Source organism: Pseudopipra pipra, chromosome 3, assembly GCF_036250125.1.
Source record: "Pseudopipra pipra isolate bDixPip1 chromosome 3, bDixPip1.hap1, whole genome shotgun sequence".
NCBI classification, from domain to species: Eukaryota; Metazoa; Chordata; class Aves; order Passeriformes; family Pipridae; genus Pseudopipra; species Pseudopipra pipra.
In genome coordinates, this window is record NC_087551.1 from 84,024,072 (window position 1) to 84,045,481 (window position 21,410).

At 39.3% G+C, this 21,410-nt stretch overlaps 1 protein-coding gene across 4 annotated transcripts in view; it reads right to left on the reverse strand.

The window, feature by feature from the left end:
• Positions 1-17,625, reverse strand: part of MEI4 (meiotic double-stranded break formation protein 4) — a 231,324-nt gene extending 213,699 nt beyond the window's left edge. For 2 of the 4 annotated variants that reach the window (XM_064650091.1, XM_064650090.1), the window contains exon 1: positions 17,017-17,605. The gene's annotated coding sequence lies outside the window, so the exon portion shown is untranslated. Of the gene's footprint in view, positions 1-17,016 lie in introns of all 4 variants that reach the window. The other 2 variants (XM_064650094.1, XM_064650093.1) reach the window with 2 other exon arrangements.
• Between the last annotated feature and the right edge of the window lie 3,785 nt (positions 17,626-21,410).

Below are 21,410 nucleotides of genomic sequence, written 5' to 3' on the forward strand. Positions count from 1 at the left end.
GATTCTCCCATTTTATTCCTTTTCCTTTCCACAAGAACCTGTATTTACATTTCATAAATGGTGTTGAAAGTCTTCCTACCAGATGTGGCAAACTACTGATGATATAAACATCTTCCAGTGGACTCAAAGGACTCTGGAAATTAAGATCCTGCCTGACTAACCTGATCTCCTTTTATGATCAGGTGACCCATCTAGTGGATGAGGGAAAGGCTGTGATGTGGTCTACCTGGACTACAGTAAAGCCTTCAATACTGTCTGCTATAGCATTCTCCTGGAAAAGCTGATAGCCCACAGCTTGGACAACTGCACTCTTTGCTGGGTTAAAACTTGGCTGGATGCCTGGGCCCAGAGAGTGCTGGTGAACGGTGCTACGTCCGCTTGGTGGCTGGTCACTAGTGGGGTTCAGTGTGGGTAAGCTGTAAGACCCCAAGTCTTGATCTACAAGCTCACCAAAGGGGTTTTACTTTAAAAATATACAAGGCTTCAACAATATCTGAATATATTAGAAGAATATATCAGAAAAGCCAAATATATTAGAAGAGCCCTCGGTTCTTTTAACACCTTAAGAGAGAGCACACAGGAGAAACGCTGCACACATTTTCTCAGAGGGTACTTTTACTGGTAAACTTTGGAAAATAAGGGAACTTGGCAAAAGTCGAAAGGGTAACATACAACCAAAATAAAGCATTTCACAAAGCATTGACATGGTGGTGTTTGGTGAAAAGTTGGACTTGATGATCTTGGAGGTCTTTTCCAACCTAAATGATTCTATGAACACTGAAGATGGACACAAGCATTCATTGAACAAGAGGATACATCAGGAAACAGGCCTGTGCCTAGGACAAAATACCTGTCTTTTGCAGGCTGAGCTTTTGGCTATTTAAGTTGCACTAGAGGGTATTACTCCCCATTTTGATTGTCCCTTGGTGCCTTATGAAGAGAGTCCAGAATATAAAAAAAAAAATTCCTGCCCCCCCTTCCCCTCCCAAATCTCTGACAAGGTTCTTTATGATTCATTGTGCTGTGCTTCAGCACAGATCACAGCTGTGAGGTCACAGGCTGAGTCCATACACGAAAAAGCCAGGAATATTAATTTTGCTGCACAAGAAACTCAAGACTCACTGTATTTCATCATCAATCACTATTGGTTCCTGTTTACACCAGAGCTTTAAAGAAACTTAACGACAAACAAGACACGATATAGGATGAGTTGCTGGTCCCTGAGTGAAATAAAAGATTTGGAGAAAGTTAAAAGACTTCAAAGGAAGACATTGTACCTCTGAAAAACCACTTGCAAAGGGACTTCTGTAGCTGTTCCCAGTTTGTCTGGAGAAGTGTTTTTGGCAGAACGGTAGGACGCATTGAGAGAAAAAAAGTGATCTTAAGGATATGGCAATGACAACTGTATTTGCTAACCAACAATTTCAAACATATTTTGATGCCAAAATTGTTGAATGCTGCCCAAACCAAGGCATTCTGAGGATCAAAAATGCCCATGACAAACAATATTAATGTAAGTACTCAATGCCTGTGCAAATTGGAGTATTTTTTCAGCAACTGAACATCTAAATGACTTAAATACACATGCATAGAAAAGTTCACCAGTCTAGAGTTACGTAGAACCTAATTCTGCCACTCTTAATGATGAGCAGTAGTAGCTGAATACAAGAGTTACCTTATTAAATAATTTTTGCTTACAGTATGAATTATACTCCTAGGATGAGCTCCAAATATATTACAATCAAAATATCAACAAATATTTATTAAAGCAGAAGAGCATACAAAGAAACATCTAAATCTTCTTGTGTATTCGTAAACGGACATGTAAGGCAAATGAAAATAAACCTAATCCAAGCCCAAAGGCAAAACTGGCTTTCTTATTGATACAACAAAAGCAGTGACTAACAAGCCTCTACTCTGGTCTTTCATTTCTAGAGCATATATTGCTGAAAGCTTGGCATTACTGAATTGCTCACAAAACACTGAAAAACAGAACTTACCAAGGAACAGTTTGCTGGAGTGGGTTTGGGTTTTTTTCTTTCTTTGCTGTATTACTGATGAAATGAGCCTACATCAATGACCCCGCTGTCTTGTAATCCTAGATGTGTTACCAGGCAACCATTATATGCAGCAGCACCTGGCCTGCGCCCCTCTAAAAATAACCCAAACCTCCCAAATCCTTTCACTCCATGCACTAACGAAAGTGGCATTTTTCTACTGCTAAATGCTTACTCAGATACTATCCTTAAAAAATGCAGTGATAAAATGCAAGTTATCCTTTCCTGAAGGAATGTGATCAGTTAACAGGCTCTAACTGCATATACTTATATTTTCATTTGACCATATACTTCAAGTGATGCTATAGTTGGAAACTGAAGTAAATTATTTAAAAGCTAGAAACAATGTCAACAAATGTAGCATGAGTCAAAAATGTATGAGCTCTGGATGACTATAACAAAAGATTTATCACAAGCCAAACATACTTTTGTTTCTTCAATGCTATACAAATCTGAAACAATAAATCAGAATCATAGAATCATAGAATGGTTTGGCTTAGAAGGAACCTTAAAGATCTTCTACTTCCAAACCTCGCGCCGTAGGCAGAGACACGTCCCACTAGACCAAGTTGCTCAGAGCCTGATCCAGCCTGGCCTCGAACAGTCCCAGGGATGGGGCATCCACAACTTCTCTAGGCAACCCATTCCAGTATCTCACCACCCTTACAGTAAATAATTTCTTCCTAATATCTAATTCAAATCTGCCCTCTTTCAGTTTAAAGTCATTCTGTCTTGTTCTATCTCTCCATGCCCTTGTAAAAAGTCCCTCTCCAGCTCTCTTATAGGCCTCCTTTAGGTACTGGAAGGCTGCAATGAGGTCTCCCTGGAGCCCTCCCTTCTCCAGGCTGAACAGCCTCAACTGTCAGCCTGTCTTCACAGGAGAGGTGCTCCATCCCTCTGATCATTCCTGTGGCTGAAATTTTTATGTGGGTTTTCTGAGCTATCACCAAAAGATGCATTTATATAATGAAAAAATGACAGAGCAATGTTTCCTGTATGTTTGCTTAAGGCAGATGTCATGTACTGATGAGCTCCTGAATTTGGTGGATCGAGTCCACGAGTAAGCTGAAGAAGCTGCAAAGGTGTAACTAGTGATGCTAGAAGAAATAGCAACTAACGGTGGTCAATGTCCTTTATGCCAATGCAGGGAGTCTTATATACAAGGAGAACTTTCCAACAAAATTGAAGTCCTGAAGTCAATCACACATCATCCTAAGTTTCTACAGATAAACTCTAAAATTTAATTCAGAGGACACAAAACGCATTCCATCTGGGCTTGACTGTGAGACTTTATCCAGACTGGAAGATGAGGTGTAAGAGACTTCTGTGTACACTGTCCATCAAAACCTGAAACCACAGTGCCATAAGCAGCTACCAGCACAGTCTCTCTGATGGACTCACAGCTAGTGATAAATCCAGCACAAGCAGAGAGACTGCCACCTTTGCTGGGCAAAAAAAAATCATAAAAGGAGAGCAGCACTGCCGTGCATCATCTTTTGCACTCTGAGTGAGAGATGAAAGAGTTCCTAGTTTCTGTTCCACTAGGCACACTTTACTAGCTTAATTCAGAAGTTTCTAATATATATATGAATACGGATTTGCATGGACTTCTGCAAACCTGAGTAGAGTGTCTTATCACACTACAGAATGGTCTCACTGCTTGATCAGTCACTCCTCTTGATTCTCCCCCCAGCCAGTACCTGAAAGTGTTGGAGGAATTTTACCAAGCCAGAGAAATTCAAAGCAACAAATGTCCAGCAGCAGCTGAACCCCAGAGCAAGGAATAGCAATGCAATAAGCAGAGTACAGGTTTAACAGAAATCTTCAAGAGAGATAGCAATGATACTTCAGAGGCAGGTAAACATGTCAGTGGAATGGCAAAAGGGAGCTAAACAAATGACAGTGTACACTTGGAAGCCAGTCTGCTTCACGTTACGCTTAAACTCCAGGGTAGACTATCCAACACAGAACAAAATTTTTTTTCTCTGAAGAAATTACACAGAAAAAACCAAGAGGAATCACTAGACACTCAAAGCTTCCACTTTTTTCCCTGGTCAGTATTGTCCCATTTTTTTTCCCTTGTTAGCATATCTGTTAAGTGGACAGGCTCCTCAGACAGGCATAGACATGAGCAAAACAGGACATTCATGGAGTGGACTAAGCTTGGGTGGTAAAAGAATGCTCTGGGAAGCAGAGCTCTGCTGTGACCCTGGGGTACCCTGAAAGATTACAGCTGCTAAGGGAAAAGGAGTTTTGACTGGAAGAACCTGGCACTTGGAAAAACACTGCATCCATTGTGTAGTACAGGAAGTGGAAAAAATGAAAAGTGAGAAAATATATCTTTCTTTAGCATAAAACCCCCTAAAATGCTAAAAACATATTTGAGTATTTTTTCACTAACAGGAACTATATTTCCTCAGATGTGATTTGTAGTCACTGAGCTCAGTGACAGTTCCTGATTCTTTTTAAATTACTAAATGACCCCATGAAGGACTTTCCAGCTCTAATTTTCTATGAATCTGTGACAATATTAGGGGTGACTAGCAAGGCCAGTTCTAAGCAATTTGCAGTTGGTTAGATTTCTTAGAATGTCTTCAGTCAAGCCTTTTTGTCCTGAATTTTGAGATAAGAAGTCATTGAAATTACAGAATGCTGAAGACAACAGCAGGGAGGTGTGTTCCTGAGCGGTTTTATTCATGGTAATACCTTCCTAAAAATTTGAGTTAAGGTATGCCAATTGTTATTTACACAACCTTTTATAAGAGAGTTTTTTAATTGGCTAACAGGAATACATTCATGAGATATAATTGAGGCAAAGGTAGAATTCTTCACAGTGACATTTTAATCTATGATAAAAGGCAGAACCTTAGTTTTAAGTGTCTTTGGGGCTGAACTGGAGACATAGAATTATATGAACCAGAGGCATAACATCTAATATTCATTAAATTTCCATTAATTATCCATTGAATTTCTCAGTGGTAATACATAGAAAAACAAAGCACTTACAATACTGACAAAGAGAATGTCAGACTACACTAATAGTTATCATACTGCAATTTAAGTAGTATAGCTGAGAGAAGACCTGGGCACTGAGGACAGTGTTCCATCAGGTTGAACTAAACTTTCTTGGCCTGTTACAAGTATGTTTTACAGTAAGCACAATTTGATGTTAATCCCACATAGATAAATAACAAACTGTATTGAAGATATACTCAAAATCAAGTAGTCCCTTGCTTAGTAAGGTATGACCCAGCCAGTTCTAGAAGCCAGGACAAAATATATAGTTTCTGAAATGTCGTACTACTTTGTCTCTGTCCAATGTATTAAAAACGAAATCTACCTGAGAATTTGCTTTACATCACTTTTTCTTCCATGATATCTTTTTTTTTCTTTTTTTCTCCTTGAGATTTTTTCTAATGCCAGAATTGTTCAGATGGCTTTATATTTAATCTTTAAAAAATACCTTTGCAGATTGGTGACAACCTCAATTCTTTTTTCCTTCTTATTTATTAACACCAGTGCTAGTTAAATTCCATTTTTTGATACATTTCAGCCATTCTCTCTTATTAAGCCTCAATAGCTGCATCTTATGCTATCAAGCCTTCTGTTCTTGGTAAATGACAAAGAGAAGAAACCACTTCTCTCTCTTGTTTGAATCAACTCTGAATATTTTGTGAGGAATTGCTATGTATATAGATACAAAACTCTTCCAAGAGCATTAGCTACAGTCTGACTCTCTAGACTTTGGCACAAAATACTCTGATAAACAGGTGTTAATAGTTTCCAGTCAAATTTCAGTACTTAGAACAAATAGTGTAAATTGTAAAAAAGCATATAAATGGAATCCTCTAAATCACTGTGAGTGCTATGGAAGACTGCAGATAAATTTTAAATAAAAGTTATTATACAGTAAACCTACTAATGTCCCTCACACAGAATTTCCACTTTGTTTCTGTGACACATATTCAAATGAAAAACTTTCAGCACTTATGCCATCTAGGACACAGAGGTAAACATGTCTTCTCTTGTCTTCTGCCAAATAAAATGTCTTAGTATTTATAACCCTATATAATACATTACGTGTGTTCATTTTGTTTCTTTTTGTCACTGTAAATCCAGTCTTTTTTAATGAAGATTTGCTTTCTAGTAAAATACTCAACTGGAGCTTGTTAAACCCAAGGCATGGTTTAACTATGCCCAGTCACCCTGTGAAGACAGGGCAGGTGCTGAGGAGAGACCATTTGAGCTCAGAAGCAAGAGGCACACAGAAGTGTCAACATGTGGCTGTCGCTAAGAATTCTACATAGGTGTGGAGACTGAGCTTATCTCTCTACCAAATGTTCTTGTGTTAGGCTATGTTTTAGTGCGGGCATACTGTAAGGAACCTGTTTGCCCTTAGCTAAAAGGCAATATAGCTCAATTAAGCAGAGGGCCTCATAAGGGAAAAAAGAATAAAACTCCTCAGATCCATCACAAGTTTTGTAGTTTCATCACATAAGCCATCAACTAGCTCCAACAGACTGATAGTCTGGTATTTGTTAGATGCCCTGTATTCTTCTGAAAGGAGAAATACTGAGAGAGAATGCAAAAATGTGCACTTCTGAAATACCACAGAGATACTACTAGGTCACATTTTGCCCTGGAGCAATCCCACTGGTTTTGCTAGCAGGGAATTTGGTTCCCCAGATAATACTCTCAGGGTCTCCCTAAGGAGACAACACTAAACATATCTTTCTGCTTTCCAGAGATGAGGGAGTCTCTGGCAATAAAGCACCACCCATAAATGAAAAGCCACATCCTCATTGCTTCCAGGCCCACACTCTTCCTGTGGGGGCACACAGAATCATAAAGTTGAATTTATTAATGTTAATTGTCCAAAAATAGACATATGATAAACTTATTAATATCTAAAACCCATAACTGTCATGTACAGGAGAAGGAGGGAGAAAAAAATAAAGAAAAAGAGGGCAAGGAACTGGGCATAAGGAACAAACAAGTCAGTGTTTCTAAAAGATAAGGCTGTAAATTGAGAAAAAAAAAAAAAGGATCCAATTACTGGATCAAAGAACAAAAAGTTGAGCAGTAAATTAAAGAGATGACAAAGAAGTAAAAAATGGCAGTGGTGTTAATCATATGCAGTTACATGAGATAGTATGAACCTGAGTGAGTGAAAATGAATAGTGAAGTGGAACAAACTGAGAAGCCCTGCAGGCCCCATGGGAGGAACCCAGGCTAAAACATACAAAAGAACAGGTTTTAATGTTGCTTTTATATCTTTTATTGCACAGATGCTGGTTACAAATGATATGGCTTGCCCTTATCAAATCGATTAGAAGTGCCTTGCTGATCTATTCCTCTTTAACCTTGACTACTTAAGCTCTTATTTTAAAATTATTAACTAGTGCTACATCCTGACTTCTCCTCCTGCCAAGGTCCAAGTTAGAACAATTCATGTGCCATATTTGGCTTTGGTGTTGCAGAGTTCAAAAAATTGGAATCAGAAATGGGATAAATATCACAATGGGATATTTGGAGACTGGAGATCTGGCACTGGCTGTGGCAGATATATTCTATTTCTGTGTGGCCAAATCTATTCCATTTCTATTCTGAAACTGTCAGATGGGACCTATATGTTCTCTGCTATATCAATAGCAGCCATCAATCTTTTGCAGAGCTGTCACATCATTAAAAGCAGGGAGCATTACACAAAGTAGCATATCAAGAGCCCTTAGAAATGCAGCTGAAGAAGTTTAGGACAAACACACAGCTAGGAAATTGCTTTTCACTTTCAGGCTCAAATAACTAAATATAATATTTCTAAACAGGCCCAGATTGCCTAACAAACATTCAATTTCAAATCACTATTTCTGAGTTCAAAACATTTCATTAACTGAAATGTCTCCATCAAGTTTGTATTTTCCTCATTCCTCTGGTCTTGTGAAATTATTTATGACTGTCATTAGTCTAAAATTGAATTAAGCCCTAATAATAAATCATGCACATGGATGAAGCACACGACTCTCATGTAGAGAGTCCTCAATTTGGAATGAAAGCTTGCAGTGAATGGAAGTCACATCTAACTGTGATCACATCACTGTCAATGTGATTTGCTGCTTATCTGCACATCTAGTTGAAGAATCTGTGGTGACTTTCCTGAAGATACCCTGGTGTTCTTCTTTTCTTCTGCTGCTTTCTCTCTAACAGGTCATGCACCAGCTCTGGACTTTGTAAGAATAAACAAACAGACAAACAGAAAAAAACCTAACCCACTAAAAAAGCACAAACAAACAAACTTTTTTTCCCTTGCCCATTTCTCCGGTTTTTCCAATGAATTTTCACCTTTCAACAGTTGTGGAGAAGGTAATTCTGAACAATACACCAGCTATAGACACCGATAAGGAACAAAACAGTTTTAAAAGAAGACACGAGCCAGGAAAACAAGAGTGCAAAAGCTCCATGCAGTTGGTTTAGAATTATTCCTAAACATATAAATGGACCAGGCTTGATTCAAGGCAGTTCAACAAATTCACACAGAGGAAATATTCCAGTGCTTCTCAAAGCATGGAGATTTGAAGGCCTCGTGTGAGCTATTAAGCATACTAGGATGCACTGGAACTGTGTACAGCCCTATGGAAGTTGCTGAATACGGATATGTTGACTATGCCCGGGGCATTTCTCAAAGGGCCCAGAGGGGCCATGGCGTGACCTCAAGTGCTGATGCCTTCATCACGAAGCAGGGCTGGAGGAGCACCCTGCGGAGCAGTTTGAAGGGTTCAAATCTGTCATTCTGACAAATGATGAAAACACATGAGCTTTCCTGATGGTGCCAAAGGGCAATGCTTGTGAGAAAATCAGCTTTCTCTATAGTGTGTTGGAGAATTATTCCTATGCTCTAGCCTACGGTTTCTTACTGCTCTGCCTGAGTGGGATAGGAGGAAGAACTGACAGCCTGTTAGAAAAAGAAAAAAACCCATGGAAAAATTCATCTACCCGAGACTGTTCTTTTTTTGGCTTGGGTTTTTTTGTTTGGTTGGTTTTTTTTGCAGTGGGCCTGTGCTGTTTGCCTTGGCTCAGAGAGCACAGATTGTTCTCTCCAGGATGTCTGTGTCCTCCTTATACCCTTCCTTAACAAGGCTATCACAGGTATGATGTCTCTCCTCCTTCTCCAAGATTTTCAGAACACTCCCTGTCCTTCACAAAATGGATGTGTAGTCTTGCCCAACCTAGCACCCAGTCCCAAACAATACGACCAAACGTGGACAGACCCTTGGATCCTTTGAAGTCTTCCTACGGCTGTGGCAAAGCTGCCTTAATTCTTTTCTTTCCTTTCCTTTATCTCCTTTCAACGTTTTCACCCAGAGGCAATTCTGTTGGTGCACTTTCTGAGAAAGTCACACAGATACTGGACACCCAGGAAACATTTCCTAAATAAGGCAACTGCAGCAAGATGCTTCCATTTTTTGTATTTGTATTCTCACAAAGCTGGGTGAGGGATATCTTGGATGAGATGAGGGATGGAAATAGGAACATACAAGGTGTCCTCCTTGGACAGACCAGTGTTCCATCTATTCCTACTTCTGTTTCTGACAGTGGCAACAGGGAAGGCTGTCTAAGCATGAGATGCTGACCCCTTCCTGCAGTCTATTCTAGTGTACACCCCGGGGGCACCTTCACATGCTCCTAATTCAAGCAGAAGACAGGCTCAAAGTTACTGTTACCTCAGGGGAATGAGATTCAAGATTGAGAGCAAAGCATCTCTGACCTCAGACAGCTGACCTGTCCCAGGGAGCTGGCCACTCAGCCACCCACAACTCACCCTTCTGCTGCACCTAGCAGACATCTGTTTCTGCCTCCATTTGCAGTATTAGATAGAGTTAGTTAATCATCCATCAGTGTGGCAAACACAAGTAAGGCTGTATAACAACATAGCCATGTCCCAGTGGTTTCCCAGAATGGCTGACTGGGAGAGGCACAAGTGAAGAAGGAAATACGCTTCTCTAGACACAACTTGGACAGACCTGTGCTATGCATGCTCTCCAAGATCCTCTCTGCTGTCAAGTCACATCAGTGTTTTTGATATAGGCTGCACTCACATGTGTAGCTAACTAGCTACCCTGGCTGAGCTGGAGAGTGCTCAAGTCATGTCAATTTGGTTTAGGCTGCAAAGGGTCACATATATCTACTACAAGAGCTCACACATTTAAAAGGATTCACTGCTGAGGAGCTCGATGTAGCTTTCCAGTACTTCAAATCTCTGTTGGTATTGGATACATTTGGCATATTCTGGCTGGATCTTTTCAATCCCTTGAAAAGCAGTATCATGTTTCTGACCTCTTGACACGGCCAAAGTGGTGTGAAGGAGCAAGGCTGCAGAAAGTGACTTTGGCTGCTGTTACTTATAAACACCTTTATGCCATGCCCTTGTAAAGCTGACTCCAACATGCTGACTTGTTAGATTGAAATAGGAACTTTTTCTTCCCAAAGGACAAGCACCGATGCTAGGATTAGTATAGGATTTATTATCCTTGTCTTTCATCTGAAAAAAAGGAACAAAACTTCCTTTTTTTGGACAACTGCTTTTTAACATGTCTATTTTGCTCTATGTCGTAACTAATGTGCAACCCTTAAGGATTACAACAATAACTGTGTGTAAAACTACCTCTGTTCGTTAAGAGACTGACCTGTGTTCTATTAATATTTATAGATTTAAATTTTTAATACACAACAATTCTGCATTATTGAATAGGTGACTTCCTGCATTTTAATGGTTATGGAGTAGGAGTGGGCTCTTTGTAGTTAACACTGCAATAAATTTTTCATGATTAAATAAAAAGTTCTTACCTCTAACTTCCTCAAACAAAATCCTCTCAGACAACCTGTTGGTGCAATGGGGAAGAATTCTCTTAAGAGTTATATGATATTATATTTGTGGCAGATTTTCTTATGGGATTTAGATTTACAACACATAAAGATTTTCTATATCTGGAAGTATTTAATAAGTTTCTTTTTAAAGTTGCTCAGTTATTCAAACCCCAAAATTATTTGGGGCTACTTATTAAATTTTGGAAACACCTGGATTCTTGTTTGTAAAACTGACCTTCATGTTTTAGTAGATGCATATTGACAAAATAAGAGATTAAAAATGTTCACTTGAGCTGGCATCTTGGACTAAGACTGGCATGTAGGTTTAGCCTTCCATTCATTTATTTTGAAAATACTTTAATAGCTGCATTGTAAAGAACTATTTTGAAGAACCATGTAGGATTTCAAGACTGTTGTGAATGAGTGTTTTAGGTTGCTCAAAGAATCACTAGCTAAGGTATAGCAAAAGTAGGTTTAATACAGAAGTGAAGGCATGACAAAGTTCTTTGGCAAAGTTCACTCTAATATTTATAGATAGTTAAAGCACACTGAGAAAAATCAGACTAAAATCTAAGATCAATCAATCTAAAACTAAAATCAACATAAAATGACTTACATGGAGGCTGGGGATGGAAAAAGGGTAAGGATGAGAACGGGTAAAGACAAAAAGGAATAAGGGAATAAGGGAGACCCTCCTGTTGAGTCACAAGGTTCAGAGTAGACTTCCTTGCCAAACTTAGCCCTAGACTTGACCAAGGCTATAGGCCTAAAGGTTTTAACAGCATGTAATGTGTTATTAAAATCATATTAATAATATTAAAATAATTTAAACAATTTACAAAAGATTCTTATAGAATTTGCTACGACAAAACAGTAACTAACTTATCGGCCTAACTTATGAATCTAATATTTATGAATTTAAGAGAGTGACATTTATAGTACATTTGCTATAGCATATTCACACTCACACAGACCTAAAGGAGACTGTACAAGGTATACCTGTAAAAAATTTACCTCAAATTCAGTGGAGTACTCACACTGAATGTCTTTGCATCTTCTCAACGTGCAAAGGGAGTGGGGGTATCATCCCAGGCTCTGTCATGGTGTTTGGTGGCAGTCCTCCAAGTATAGCAAATTTGAGTGTTTGTTAGCTCTGAGAGGCCCCACTCAGAGGGAGATTGCTGATTGAAGCCCTCTGTGGTCCAGGAGAGCTCAAAGTGTCTCACCTAGGACTGCTGTTTAGAGTGTCATAAGAGAGTTGGCTTTAGTCATGGTAATTTTCCATTCTGGATGCAATATGGGTTGGTAACTTTTTTTTGAAAGTTCAATAACAAAACTGTTTTTCCATTTGGGTTGTCAGTCAGATAAGAAAAATAAGTTTCCAAGACTGCTGGTTAAAAAACAAGACCTTGTTAGACAGCAGTAGTTCCTGGGAGCAGACAGTGTTTCTGATAAGCTCGAGAAGAACTCAGACCACGTGCTCTTTTGGCAAGCCGAGGCTCAACGAGCATTTTGGTGACCACAGTGCAGCCTGAGGGTGGGGAAAGGGGCCATGCACCACCACAAGGACCTCCTAGGTGTTACATAAAAATCTGAACCATCTGAAATAAGATGAAGTCAGGCCATTTCTTAGAAAAAACCCTGTGCATTCAATCACTACAGTCATTAACATTTTTCTTCTTCTCGATCAGCTGAATATTGTCAAGGTCTGGTTTGTGTGTTTATGTGGTAATAGCACCTTTAGTGGTGGCAGAATACATCCGCAGTAAAGAAGAGTTTCTCTGGAATAGCAAACCTGGTTCTGTTTCATCTCCATGTGGGCCAGGATCTTCACAGTGTCACTCAGATGAGCTGTTATTGCATTAAAAAGTACTTTGCTCTTCCAATAACAGAGTGAATCAAATGCATTTTCATTTAAGAAGAAAAGGATATGCCATGTGAATACGGGAATTCCAATCTAGTCGAGTATCCATCTAGTATAATTTTCTCAGAATGGCTTTTAATGTAAAATCTGTACTGCATAAGACAGTAATGTGAAGGGTTTTGGTCTCACAGATATGAATACAATTTCGATTAGGATTATTTAGACTACTTTAATGTTGCAATCCTCAACCAGAAAAAGTTGTACAAAACCAAAACCTGTTTCCATTATCTGCTTTTTTTTACATCTATTTTTTATCTGTAACTTTTGAGTAGAAAGTAGTCCACCTCAACTTATATTTTGTTGGAATATAGTTATGCCTGTGAGCCAAGGATTCAGCTGATGGATTTACCAACATAATTCTTTATTTGCAGGATATCACGGCTACATTTACACACAATGAATGTAAAGAAAGATATAGTTCTTGCAATCTGTGCAGAGGAGTTGGTGTTGCTTTGATAGCATCTCACATTAGTTGAAGAAATTTGAGCACATGTAAGCTCTAGGAGCTATATTTCAATATTCAGGATCATCAGGAATGGTCAATAATTCATTACAATATATTCTGAATTCGGATCATGGTACCATCACACAAGGAGCATCACAGAATATTTCTTCAGTTTTACAGAAAAAAAGTTTGCTGAGGAATTTGGAAACAGGGCAACTCAAACAGTTTCATTATCTATCCTGTGGTGTATCTGCATCCTGGTGAAAGTCAGATGAATGTACTTACACACAGTAGCTGAAACAGCTAATAAACATTTCATGGCATTCAATGAAAGGGATTGTATTATTTTAGATTCCTTCCTGATGGTATTCTCAGGTTGACTTCACTGAAAGCAATGTTTATCGGTAGACAACTGAGAAACTAAATGTGTTCCTAAGGCAAAACAACAATACCACTACTCCAGCTATGCTATACTTAAAGCAATTATAATTATTAATAAAATATTCAGGATGCAATGTTTCACTTTAAGCTCTGATTTCACAGCCCCTGAAATCCATCCCATCCAGTGAAGCTCAATTTAATTTCATTTTTATCTTCACTTGCAAATATTTTGTTTTCCCGCTGCATGTGAGGCAATTCAATAACCTAATCAAAATCAGAGCTTTCTGTATACATGGAATATAATAAATGTATGCCATTTTCCTGAAATTTGTACCAAACCAGAATAACACTTCAAAACAGGCACTGCTGTATTTCATATCTGAAATATAAAATAGTAAGATACCCATTCTCATTACACAGTGATATAAAACAAATACCAGGCAATAACATTATTTCCTTGCATCCCCAAAAATGCAAGCTGGCAAACTCTCCAGGGATGCGATTAACAGCTTGTCAGCTGGGGGTACTTACAAATGAAATAATTTCTTTAGCTACTAGCCTTTGACAACATTCGTAATTCTCACAGCTAGGACACAACAGGGTCTGGTATTGGACATGGAGGACGAATGTGTGCTGACTCACGTTGCAAACAGCCACACCAAAACTGAGTCTTTTGGGTGGGTTTAACTTCCATGTCAACAGCTAAGCAAAAGCCAAGTTTTCAGTAGCAGTCAGGAGCTCGTAGCTCCCACAGTCATGCTATGGGGAGATTTTCAGAAATATTCAGGCACCAGCTCCTCTGAAAAATCTACTTATTGCTTTAGGTGCTGGAAACAGCTTCAGTCTTCTATTTCTCACCGTCGGGGAACAGTGGCTCAAAGGCTCTGCCTTACTGTGCCATTCCTCTGCCATTATTTTCACTTACTCTTTCCCTCACAAGCCTTTGCTGCCTGTGTCTTACTCCTGTCACAGCTTGTTTCTGTTTCAGCAGTACATATGGACTATTTTATTTTGTGGCTGCCCAACAGAGTGGCATTCCCTTCCTGATAAAACCCTCTGGGCATGACTCCGACACAGGGAATGTCTGTTTGCAAATTACCCTAGCACTGGGAGACAATGATAGATGATCTTTTACAATATTGGGTGAGGTATTGATGAAAGTCATTGATCCCATTTTTGAGTGACTGTCTCACCCAGGTAGACCAGTGAAATGAAAAATCTGACAGTGTCTGCAAAAGCCTGTGCTTTTTCAGCAACAAGAGAAATTTTTTAGGGTTTTTTTCTGTTGACCTTTGGTTTCAACAGGGTTAAGAGATATCATAATATTGTTCATCTGTGGGTTGTGGGTTTTCTTTCTATTTAAGAACCTTCTTCTATCCAAATAATTTGTTTGTTTGCTTGTTTTGGTTTTAGACATACAAGAGACAATTGCATATCATGCAGTTCTTTACTTGTATGAGCAGCCTTCAGTCACAGGGCCACTGCTCTGCCAGGTAGGAAATCCTTTGCAGAAGAGACAACAGGACCTGTGAGCTTGTTGTCTAAGGCTAGGTCTACACATTACATACACAATTTTCCATTTTGGAAGAAGCCGTTCTAGTTTTTTTAATGTATGACCGCCTATAGGAACCAGCTATTATTTCTTTGTGTTATTTTACTGGGACATCATTTGTGCCTTGTTTTCTTAACATTAACAGACAACTAAGACTGGATCCCAAACAGTAAGTGATAAAAATATACCACCTTGTAAGTCAGCTTTTAATAATTTCAGACTCACGACTGTAACCTATGTTGTTACTTGAAAATAAATGTTTAATTTCTTTATGAGCTGCACTGCATACATGTACTGATGGTATTATGGCTGATTAGGTGAGGTTATGTAATGCAAATCTATTTCTGAGGGAGCATGTTAGGTGGATTTCTGCCAATGACATACAAATAGTCATCATCAGAAATTTGCCTATAAATAATAGATTTAGCATCCATGCATGATAAAGTGGGGCAATGAAGATGCTGGCCTTGGTAGTTGAATTCGTGATAAAATGGAAAAAGAACTCTGTATTTCACTCTTAGATCTGCAAAAGCCAAACACATCTCTGGTATCACCTGGGCAGGGAGCTATCCATCAGAACAGGTTGCTGGGAGGATGCAGCAAAGCGTTTAAATAGATATTTTCAGTCAGAGAATACAGCAGACAAGGAGATGGCTGAGAATTTAAGTATCAGTTCTGCAAAAAATATGAACGTTGAGAAAATGTTTTCCCACTGAAACCAAACAAACCAATCAATGCTGACACTGTGCAAGAGGTTTCCCATGCAAGAGATGATCAGTTTCCCAAAATGGTCCATCTCCCAAAGGATAATTCTGCATTCCCTCTTAATTATAATGCTTAGTGAGACTTGCTATACTGCTTATGAGACATGCTGTACAGTATTTCCTCATTAACAAATCAAAAGATACCACATTTCCCTTTTTGTTGTCCAATAAATTTCAATTTACACATTTAGTATAGTATGAGAAGTCCTTCTTTGGTAAGGTCAGCAACTCCATAACGAGCCTTCAGAAAACACCTCCCTTAGCCTTACTAGATAACGTGGTGCCTCACTGTTCTCCTCGCCAGTAATTCAGACTGCAAACCATCACTTAGATTACCTGAGGCAAAGTTCCATCTTTCTGTACAGTCAGCATTTCCCTTTTAGCCTCATCCTTAGGCTTCCCGCTCGTGAATATTCTTGATTAGTTGATAACAACTGACAAAAGAAAACATATCTTACTACTTTCTTTAAAGAAAGTCCTACTTTTTTTATAATTCTCCAGCAAGCACCTCTCCCACTGCAGTCCCATAGTTTGAACATTAACACGTCTGGAAGCTGCCCACAAACAAACACAGCCAGGTCCATATAGAAATGTTAGAATCTATATCTTCTCCTCTCTCCTGCTATTGCCCACTAATGCTTGATGAAACAGACACAACAGAAGTGTGCAGCAACTGTGCAGCAAGTTTCTCTGGTTTAGTAAATGCAGAATCAGAGTTTTACTTACCACCTGGTTAACAAAATGTTAAACAGAAAGCTGGGACTCGTGTGTCCCTGAAATCCCTGATTTTTAGCCATGTTGATAAAAATATTGAAATGTTGCACAAGGTATAGTTCAAGCTGAGCTTCCCCGGCTGGGACATGGCACAGCTTTCTCATCTCAGAGCTCTGGCTCCAGAGCAAAGCCCAGACTCATTCTGCCACCTGCAATGCTTAAGCATTAATGCCAGCTCATGCAACCTGGAGACTTCATAAAAACTTAGCACACTGTCAACCCATCCTCCTCGGGAGCAACTGCAGACTTCCACTCACCTCTGCTGAAGAAGATGACAGGAGATTCCCTGCATAGGCATCTCCAGGGTCAACGAACTTATCTGGTGATATCTCACATCACTGTCAGGGAAATATGCTGGCACCAAATGAAAGCAAAAACCTTTCCTGATCAGACCAATAAAGTCTGACAATTGTCTTGTGGTGGATGCCAGAGAGATTATGAATATTTTGGCAGAAACAACATCTTTTTCTAGGTGGGAATCTGCCTACATAAGATTTATGCAAATATTTCCTCACTTGGTCTGTAACCATCCCTTCGCAGCAAAGCAGTTCAGCATTATCGCCAATTCTTTACATAGTTCTGAGTTTAAAATACTACCACTGCCTAAAATAAAAGGAATTTCAATCACAGTGCTCTCTGAAATGAAAGAGGTAGATGCCAGTTTGACAATTTAAGCTGATAGCTGAGATACTGCCTCTCCAGCATTTTTGGCACCTGGCCTAGAGAGGAAGTAACGAGAGGAAGGGAAGGGACAAAGAGAAAGAAGGAATAAAGGAGGATGAGAGTGATCCAGTCCATTTAATATAATGACAGAAAGCCCTGGAGGGGCCCCTGATTTACACCTACTCAGAACAGGCACTTCAGAGTCAATATTAATAACAGGTACACAGTTGTACAGCTGATACAGCCACTCAGAGAGAGAATGTGATCAAAAGAATTATATCTCACATAATAAAAACAATTAAGCCTGCAGGTCAGAAATGTGATGAAGGATAGTAATGGCTGACCCCAAAATTACTACTTTGGCTAGCAGAGCAGCCAAGTTAAAGAGTGGGCCATAAGTTTATTTGCAGGCAAGGTAAAATTCAGATAGGAAATAGGCATTTCTGCATTCATATCTGAACTGAAAGCAGCAGTGTGTGAAAATTGATTAGCCATCCAGGCAGGTATACCAAAGACCTAAACAAAGGTTTCCTGAGCCTTCTGCAAGCACAGGATCAGGCATACAAGAAAATAACATTAGCATTGGCAAACCATGTCTTGTGGGTGCAGGTCCAAATTCCTGATTTAGGCATGGAGAGAACTTTGAAAAGCCTCAAAACATTACCTCAAACTGAAGCAGAGCTGTGCTCTCAGACTGAAAGAAGTATACTGATTCAGGGAAGGGAGTGCAGGGGTATCAAGCATGCAGAAAGTTACTAAGGCATAAAACTTGTAGGTACTGCTGGGCTGCCTAAGCACCACGTGAATACAGCTGAAGCAAGAACATTGCAAAAGCTGAGGTACACGGGAAGTATATGAAAGCCAGCACACTTCAAATCAGTATTTAGCTCACAGTTACACCAAATCTAGCAACACATTATGGAAAATTTAGAATGCCAGGCAGCATCACTGTTCCCAACAAGGAGATTTGCCTTAGCATACTGGATATTGCAAGCTCTCCCCTCAGTGCAAACAGCCCTGTGGAATCAAATGGGAAAGCAACAAAATATACTCAGGCAAGACCATATTTGTAAATGCATCAAGCACTGTGTCTGAAGCTGAGAGAAACGTTTTGCCACAGAACCCAAACTGACCAACATAAAGAACTATCAATAAGTGCAAAATACGTCATTTAGAAAGCTAAGTAAGAATCACTTATGGATTAAACTAGCAAGACCAACATATTCAGGGCCAAGATGGCAAATAGGAATCATTTGCAATTGATCTGGAAGATGATGGGGAGGGGCAAAGCCCAGCAGTGGTTCCAGATTTATTTCCCTCTGTTGACATAGACTTCTCATATCCAATATGCAAGAATTAGAGAGGAAACAGAAGGCACTGAAGAGCCTTTGGCCAAGCTGAAAAGATTGCCAAGCACCAGCTGTGGTCTGGTCTTTCAGTCCTTTGAACAAATGGCGGCAGCTAATGCATCAAGTCATCCTGGTATTGAGGGCTTTCTTTGTGACCAAGTGGTGATGTCTCTCTTTTGTAATTGAAATGGCCCAAAAGAAACTGGCCTGTGGAAGAAAGGCTCATATATAATCTCTAAGAAAAGAGGTTTTTCTTCTCAATTACTTTAAATGTCATGTATTCAGACAAGGTGTGCAATAATACAGAAAGTATCTTTCAAACCATCAGTTTTCCCCAGAAATGCCCAGGATTCCCCTTGTGATATCAGACATGCTGCAGTTCCTGTGCAGGTGGTGTGATTGCACTTGATTAACAGGGACACCATGGATAAACACTTGGTTCTTCTGGAACAGCCATGGCAGTCTCTCTCTGCTCTTCACACTCACATTCCGGGAAATATCTGTTTACCTAGTGGGTGTTAGTTAAAAAAGAAATCTGTATGCATGTTACATACCATGCACATCAGTGCCATGACAAAAACCCCTTCAAAATGTAAACTCAGTGAAGGCAAGCTGCTCACAGAAACACCACACTGCTACAGGCTATGGTGCCTCTGCAGACTAGAGCAAGTTATGCCATTTGCAGTGACTTTCCCCTCTCCATTTGCCATTACTCTGTCTTCTGGTAATTTCTCTATGACATTTTTTAAGAAGAATTAATCTCCTGAGCACCTTCCCTTGTTTTTACAAATGTAGATCTTCAGATTCAATTTAAGCAAGCTGTCTGTGTGCTGTGCAGAAGACGGCTGATAAGTTCTGTATCGTTACCATAATCTGAATCACTACAGACTAGTGATTTAATATTTTAATGTAATCTTCTACACACCTACAATCAGCAAATGCATTTAGAAATAAAAATTGTTTCAAAGTGCCACCAACTGTTGTTTTTGCAAACTGCAGTTCAAAGAATGTGTTTTTAAAATGCTTCTTCTGGATGTTAGAGCAGTTTCTGGTGAAGCACACAACTTACAAGAATAAGTCTATGTTATTCTTTTCCTAAGCTACACAAGCAGTGAATCCCATTAAAATATCTCTTCTGTATCTGGGTTTCAAAGGCAACATAATACTCTATACCAGACACACCTTTTCCGTTGTTTACAAAATATTTTTTTCAAATCTGTTTTAATGACAAATCAATTTCCAAAACTTTCAAGAAACCCCCAAAATTATCTGAGAGCCAAGCACTAAGAATTTACTTTGCTTTTTAAATATGTCTGTTACTAATGGTATGTGAGTTCCTAAGCATTATGATTGTGCTGAAAACACCACACTCCAGTGCTTTGCTTTCACCTCCTCCAGACTTTATTTTCACTTTTCTCAAACTTTGCTTTCCCCAGTTCCCTCCCTGCCCTTGCATTTTGATTTCTCCTGATTCAAGCTGGACTTCCCAAAAGAAGAAACTCTTCTATGATCTGCTGAAGTAAGCAAAGAAACGGGATCATAAAGTTTACCAGAAAGGCACAGTGGTACTGATCTCTTGGTGCCATGGACAGGGTAAGTAATCACAGAAATCTATCAGTCTGCATTGCACGTTAGTAATATAGCATGAGACAGTCTTCTAGGAGGCTGAATGGTTACAACTCCTGGTGAGCTGATCTCCATAAATAGCATCTCTAAATCAATTCTGTTTGCTTGCTGTGATCATATGAAATGCATCAACTGTTAAACAAATCAATGTGACCCCAAAGATTCCTTGCCTTGATATTTTATTATTTTGGGGCTACATGCCGATTAACCATTTAAGTAGTTTTCTGTGCAAGCATCTGCATTATTTGAATATGCCAGATTGTGAACACAAACCTTTAGATTTCTCCAGTGTTTTATTTGCCAGCAATAACAATAATAAAATTAACAGCCTTCCCTTGCTTTTGTTGATACCATTTAGCTTTTTCCAGAGAGGTCAGAGTAGGTACTTTACCAGCTTGAAATTAAATGTGTTGTGCAAGTTCTGAGTTATTCAGCAATCGACTGGTGGGAGCATTAATCTCAATGAACAGTAAGTTACTCCAATGTTCTCAGTCCAAATTGATCCAACAGAATGTGACCCCCTTTGAAGTCTGAATTCCTCCACAATTTTTCTTTCAAAACTGCAGCTCTGAACCCCCTGTAGCGGGTAATCGGTGCTGATTGATTTCTGAATGTGCAGATGGAAGAACAGGAAGGGGAATGACAAAGTTCAAGAACATGGTAGGCACATGCCAAGGAGACTTTTCATAAAAGTGAAAGAGTGACTTCATAAAAGCCAATCAGGAAGAAAGAATTAAAGAGCTGAAAGGTGCAACAAGGAGATTGTAGCCTAGAAAAAACTGTTGGTGAGATGGTTGGAGGAGGGAGGAGTTTTCAGCAAAATGGCACATGCTTAAATGGAGGAGATGAAAGAGGGTGCAGAATTGTAGAAGTTCCTAATCACATTGAGAAAAATTCTGCTCATTTTTCTGATCTGAGAAGGATCCCAAAGCAGCCTATATTGACAAAACAGAAGATGTCTGAGCCATGTGCCAGCTCCTTTTTCTTAAAATAAATTTCAAGAGAAACAAATT